Source organism: Chrysochloris asiatica, unplaced genomic scaffold (assembly GCF_000296735.1).
Source record: "Chrysochloris asiatica unplaced genomic scaffold, ChrAsi1.0 scaffold00320, whole genome shotgun sequence".
Lineage (NCBI taxonomy): Eukaryota > Metazoa > Chordata > Mammalia > Afrosoricida > Chrysochloridae > Chrysochloris > Chrysochloris asiatica.
Genome location: NW_006408838.1, coordinates 2,432,707 through 2,439,115, shown reverse-complemented (window position 1 = coordinate 2,439,115; position 6,409 = coordinate 2,432,707).

The following is a 6,409-nucleotide window of genomic DNA, read 5'->3' as shown; positions in this document are numbered from 1 at the left end:
TCGTTCTGCTGTGCATGGGGTCGCTATGAGTCGGTTCCGAGGCACCTGACAACAACAATATATATATATAATATTTTTGAAAATATAAAGTAGGGTAAATTACTACAATTTGATGAACTTGACCTATACTCATGGAGGTAGTAGCTCTAAATACCAACTGAGAGAGAATGAGTCTTCACATTAAGTATCGATGCTATTCCGTCTGTATACAGGGCAGATAGGGATGAGCAACTTAGACATTGGCTACCTAAAATGAGGGGGCAATAAAAGCACAAATGACTAGCTTACAATGTTTCAAGAGGGAGTTTAGTTTAAGAGTGTGTGAGGGAAAATAGAGTCCCCACTGAATAGCTTTCATCTTGTCTAGATGGGTCTAGTTAAAAGAGATGGGTATATAAGATTCTCATGATTCAGTAGTAAGTAATTGTTATCATGACTAACTGTGACTGTCACAAGTTTTGTGACAAAAACAGGGAGTAGTTAATCTTACAGTCCAGAAACAGAGGAACCTAAGACCATCAAGGTAGAAAAGAACAAGCTGAATACAGACCCTTATCCAGAGAAGCAACAACACCAGAGATGGGGACATGGAGAAAGGGAGAAGCCAGGTCATGTACCAACCTCACAACAATTGTGAGGTTGGCACATGACCTGGCAGTATTTTGTTCTGTTGGGCATAGGGTTGCTATGAGTTGGTACCAACTTGATGGCACCTAACAACAAAAACAATAAATCTTTCTTGGTCTTTAATTACACACTTCCAAAAGCTCAACAGTTTAGCAATGATCAAAGCAACAAAATAAAGGAATACACAAAGCTTAGAATTTTCTATTGATGAGGAAATGGAAAGAAAGGAACTTCTTCACTTTGTATGAACCTGGAGTTTCTATTAATTAACTGCCTTCGAGTTGGTTCCTGACTGACAGGAACCCCATTTGACAAAGTAGATCTGCTCTGCGGGATTTTGTTTTCTAAAGAAGCAGAGTCAGGTAGTATTCCATGGAGTCACAAGGTGGGTTCAAACTACCAAAATTTTGATTTGTTGTTGTTGTTGTAGTTAGGTGCCATTGACCTTATGCACAGCAGAATGAAACACTGCCTGGTCCTGGGCCAACCTCACTACTGTTGCCACGCTTGAGTCCATCCATGCTGCCTCTTGGCCAATCCATCTCGTTGGGGGTCTTCCTCTTTTTCTCTGACCCTCCACCTTACCAAACATGATGTAATTCTCCAGTGACTTGTCCCTCCTGACAATATGTCTGAAATATAAGAGACGAAGTTTGGTCATCTTGGCCTCCAAGGAGCACGCTAGCTGCATTTCTTCCAAAATGGATCTATTGGTTCTTTTGGCAGCCCATGGCACTTTCAATATTCTCCTCCAACACCATAATTCAAAAGCATGAATTCTCCTATGGTCTTCCTTATTCACTGTTGAGCTTTCGCATGCATATGAAGTGATTGAAAATACCATGGCTTGGGTCAGGCGCACCTTAGTCCCCAAGGCGACATCTTTGTTCTTCAACACTTTAAAATGCTTTTACCACCCAAGATCCTTAATAATGGGGTGGCTTTGATATCAATTTTATGTAGGAACCACACCAACAAATGCTATCGATTGTCTCATGTTTCCTTTGGAAAAAAAGTGAACATTCCCACAGTATTATTGATTTCTTTTTTTTAATTAAAAGGAAAAATCATTTTGACTCATTCCTGTTCATGATGTTTCCACCTTCATAAATAATCTATGTAAGTCCTATTTTAATATACAAACAAGTGAACTCCAACAGAATGAAAAGAAAATATTTCCTTTTTATAGCAAAACATATGGTGCAATTAATGATAACCACCTTGTTTTAGCACCCTGTCTGTTGGTAACATTTTACCCATGCTATTCAATTTAATGCTAAATAGTATTGCAATTATTACTAACCTTATTTTACTAAGAAGAAAACAAAAAGAAAGGTTAACTTTTTGGTGTATCACTCCTCACTAGTTACATGCAGGTCAGAATTAAGCTCAGGTTCCCAAATCAAGTTTCCTAATCCCAGTTTTTCTCATATAAATTAATGCTGTTTCAAAGTAAAATGTTTTGTTTTTCATAATTTCTTATGAAGTTTTATTCGGCTTTGTTATTGTCAAACTTGCTTATGAATATGAATATTACTTTATAGTAATATTCCTTTAATAAGATGATTGAATTACTTATGTATATCTTTTCATGTACCATTGATAATCTGAAAACAATCAATATATTTGGATAAATACCACTGCACTTAATTCATTTAAAATATTATTATTAAGAAAATTACTATGAAATTCAGATCTTTTGATGAAGTTTAGAAGACAGTTTTAGGATAAATAGATAATAATTATTCAAATTCCAAGCACAAACAAGATTTCTAAATAATAATCTCCACATTTCTTATAAAGCTGATATTCAGTGACAGGTTTCAGGTGGTGTCCTTGGGTTATATGACTTACATGTTTATTAAACCTTGGTGTGCTTTCAAAGACAGAGCTGTCCTTATCTAAAAAAAATAGAAAGAAAAGAAAAAAGGAGCAATAACTTATAAAGTTATTACACATTTTGATAACAATGTTACAATTAAGACCAGATTTACTTAAAGTGCAGTTCAGACGTTAAGCATTCTGCTGATTGCCTTTGAAACTATTGAACAAAATGTGATCCAACATACTGACTGCAGAAATAGAGGGTGGTCAAAGGTAGCATTTCTGAGAGGACTTGTAACAGTGTGGGATTTATGTGTAATGGACTAACATACTAAGAAGAGAGTTTATGAATATCCTGGCTCAATCTCTCCATTGTAAGAATAAGAAATTGTTGTTGATAAACATCAGTCCATTTCTACTGACAGTGATCCCATGAAACAGTAGAACTGAACCATAGGACTTCCTAGTCTGTAATCTCAACAGGAGCAGATTGCTAAGTATTTCCCCCACAGAGTTTCTGGGTGAGTTTGAACTGCCAAACATTTAGTTAACAGTGGAGTGCTTTAATTTTGAGTCACCAGGTTAAGAAAAGTGAAATGACCTAACTAAGCTCCATGGTCATCCAACAAACACCTAACAAAAGACAACCATTCTGAAAGTTTGTTGTAAAATAATGATCCAATTCATTTATATATGTTGTTGTTGTTGTTAAGTGCCATCGAGTCGGGTCCGACCCATAGCGACCCTGTACAGGGTTTCCGAGGGTGTAAATCTTTACGGGAGTAGAAAGCCTCATCTTTCTCCCGCGGAGCGACTGGTAGTTTCGAACCGCTGACCTTAAGGTTCGCAGCCCGATTCGTAATTAAATTACTTTGAAGCTTATCTATTACATAAGGGTGAGTCAAAAATTATCCATTCTCCAGTTATATTAAAATGCCCATCCATATTCATGAATGATGACAACATTTAATGTGCACTTGCAATGATTCTGTCAAATAGAAAAGTGAGAATGGATTATGTTGGAAATCATTTACAAATCAGCCAAGGCTCTGTCTATGAAATAATCCATTACAGACTTGGGTTTCGAAAAGTTTGTGTGAGATGGGTCCCAAAACAAGTCATGAAATAGCATAAACAGAAGCATTTGAACAACTGCAAATAAATGTGGACCGATACTTGAAGGAAGATAAAAATTGCTTTTAAAAAGTCATTACTGGTGATGAGACATAGATTCATCACCATAAGTTCGAGAGTAAATGGCAGAGTATGGAAAGGAAACATCCTCAATTGTAGACCAAGAAAAAATTCAAAAGTCAACCAATAGCTGGAAAATTATTGCTTACAGTTTTCTGGAATTCTCAAGGGCCACTGCCGGAACACTATAAAGAAAAAAAGTTCAATAATCAAAAGTGTTTTTTACAATGAGATGCTAAAGGAAGAACTGAAGCCTAAACTTGAAATTAAATGCAAATGACTGCTATCCAAGGGGATTGTAATCTTGCATAACAATGTACATCCACACCTCTGCCCACACAGTTTACACTCTGTCCTACTGTGGTGGCTTGTGAGTTGCTGTGATTCTGAAAGCTATGCCACCGGTATTTTAAATACCAGAAGGGTCACCCATGATGGACAGGTTTCAGATGACGTTCAGATGAGACAAAGACAGATGAGGAAGAAGCAGTGACGAATCACTTCCAAATATTTACTCACTGAAAAACTTATGAATAGCAGAGAAACACCTGTCAGATATAGTGCCGGAAAATGAGCCCCTCAGGTTGGAAGGCACTCAAAATGCGACTGGGGAAGAGCTGCCTCCTCAATGTAGAGTTGACCATGATGATGCAAATGGAGTAAAGTCCATGGGAGAAAAGCCTGGGGACCTTCATTTGCTGATGGGACACAACCCAAAATGAAGAGGAACAGCTATAAACTTCCATTGAAAATCAGAACATGGAATGTATGAAGTATGAATCTTGGAAAATTGGAAGTTGTCAAAAATGAAATGGAATGCATAAACACTGATATCTTATGCATTAGTGATCTGAAAGGGGCTGGTATTGGCCATTTTGAATCTGATGACCACATGGTTTACTATGTCATAAATGACAAATTAAAGAGGAATGGTGTTGCATTCATTGTCAAAAAGAACATATTCAGATCAGTCATGAGGTACAACGCTGTCTGTGTTAGGATAATATCCATGCACCTACAGGGAAGCCCAGTTAATACTACTATTATTCAAAGATGTCACCTTAAGGACTAAGGTGTGCCTGACTCAAGCCATGGTATTTTCAATAACCTCATATGGATGCGAATGCTGGACAGTGAATAAGGAAGATGGTAGAAGAATTGATGCCTATGAATTGTGGTGTTGGAAGACAATACTAAAAGTGACATGGGCTGCCAAAAGAAGCAATAGATCTGTTCTGGAAGAAGTGTTGCCAGAGTGCTCCTTGAAGGCCAAGATGGCTAAAGTTTGTCTCTCATACTTTGGACATATTATCAGGAGGGACCAGTCACTGAAGAAGGATGTCATGCTAGGTAAGATGGAGTCGGTTCCGACTCGATGGCACCTGACAACAACAAAAACATTCAAAATTATGCACCAACCACTAAAGCCAGTGAGGAAGAAATAAAAGAATTCTACCAGCTTCTTCAGTCTGAAATTGATCAAATATGCAATCAAAATGTATTAATGGGGAGGGGGGACGCTCAGGATCTGGAGAAACTAGCTCCTCTGAGTCAGCCGACTTAATAAAATCTGAAACTCTGCTTCACCTCTCCGAGTGGCCTTGGTTTCTTTGACCACGAATCTAAAACTGCTGTAACATTTGGTTCCCTGACCCGGAAACCGACCGTACTGGCCCCTTGAGTCACCAGATCGGAGTCGGGGAGTGACTAATGGCGAGTTCCCCTTTGTGGATGAGACAATGCGCCACCGCCACATTTGATGGTTCCTCCTCCTCCGAGTAGGGGCAGCCAGCTGCCGCACCCATTTCTCCCGACTGGACTCAAAAGGAGAGGTAGAACCAGAAAAACCAGCCAAGACTTCTGGAACAGCACCCAGGATTTTAGGAAGAAATGGCAGAAATTTGACAGGGCAATTGGCATGAATCCATCCCAACTGGTGGACATCACCTTCGAGATATTTAACAGCCGAGAGCACGAGAAATTGCAGGTCTTAACTGTCCTCCTAAAAGACCACCAGAGGATCTGTTTCCAGAGTTTCCTGTTCAAACAGCTGTCTGAAACCAAAAGTCTGCAGATGGAGGTCCCTATTGAACATACTTGGCAATTACTGATTCAGACTCAGGAAACCAGTCACATTGGCCTGAAGCGATTGACAATCAGGAGGGCATCCAGAAGCATCTGCAAAGATTACCGAAGCTGGAACAAGAAATTATCACAAGCCCAGCAGGCAAGGTGGAAAGAGTTCCCACCTGGATTCACCACAGCAGGCTGAAGAAAGCCTCGTCTCCATGAGAAGCTGAAACTGACCCTGCCAACCCTCATAAGGTAACATTGAGATGTACAACCGGGAGCTGGCTGATCTATGCACAGTAGCATATGATCAAGAGCCAATGACACTGAAGGAGGAAGTCCAAGATGCATTGAAGGAATTGGCAAAGAACAAGACACCAGGAATTGATGAAATAAAAATTGAAATCTTTCAAGAAAGTGAGGCGGCACAGGAGGAACTCACTCATCTCTGCCAAGAAATTTGGACAACTATGTGTCCATTCCAAAGAGAGGTGACCCAACGTAATGTGGAAATCATCAGACAATCTCTTTGATATCCCATGCGAGCAAAGTTTTACTAAAGGTAATACAGAAATGGCTGCAATCATACATTGACAGAGAATTTCCAGAGGTTCAAGCCAGATTCAGAAGACCCCGTGGAATGAGAGATATCGTTGCTGATGTCCAATGGATCTTGGCTGAAAGCAGAGACTAT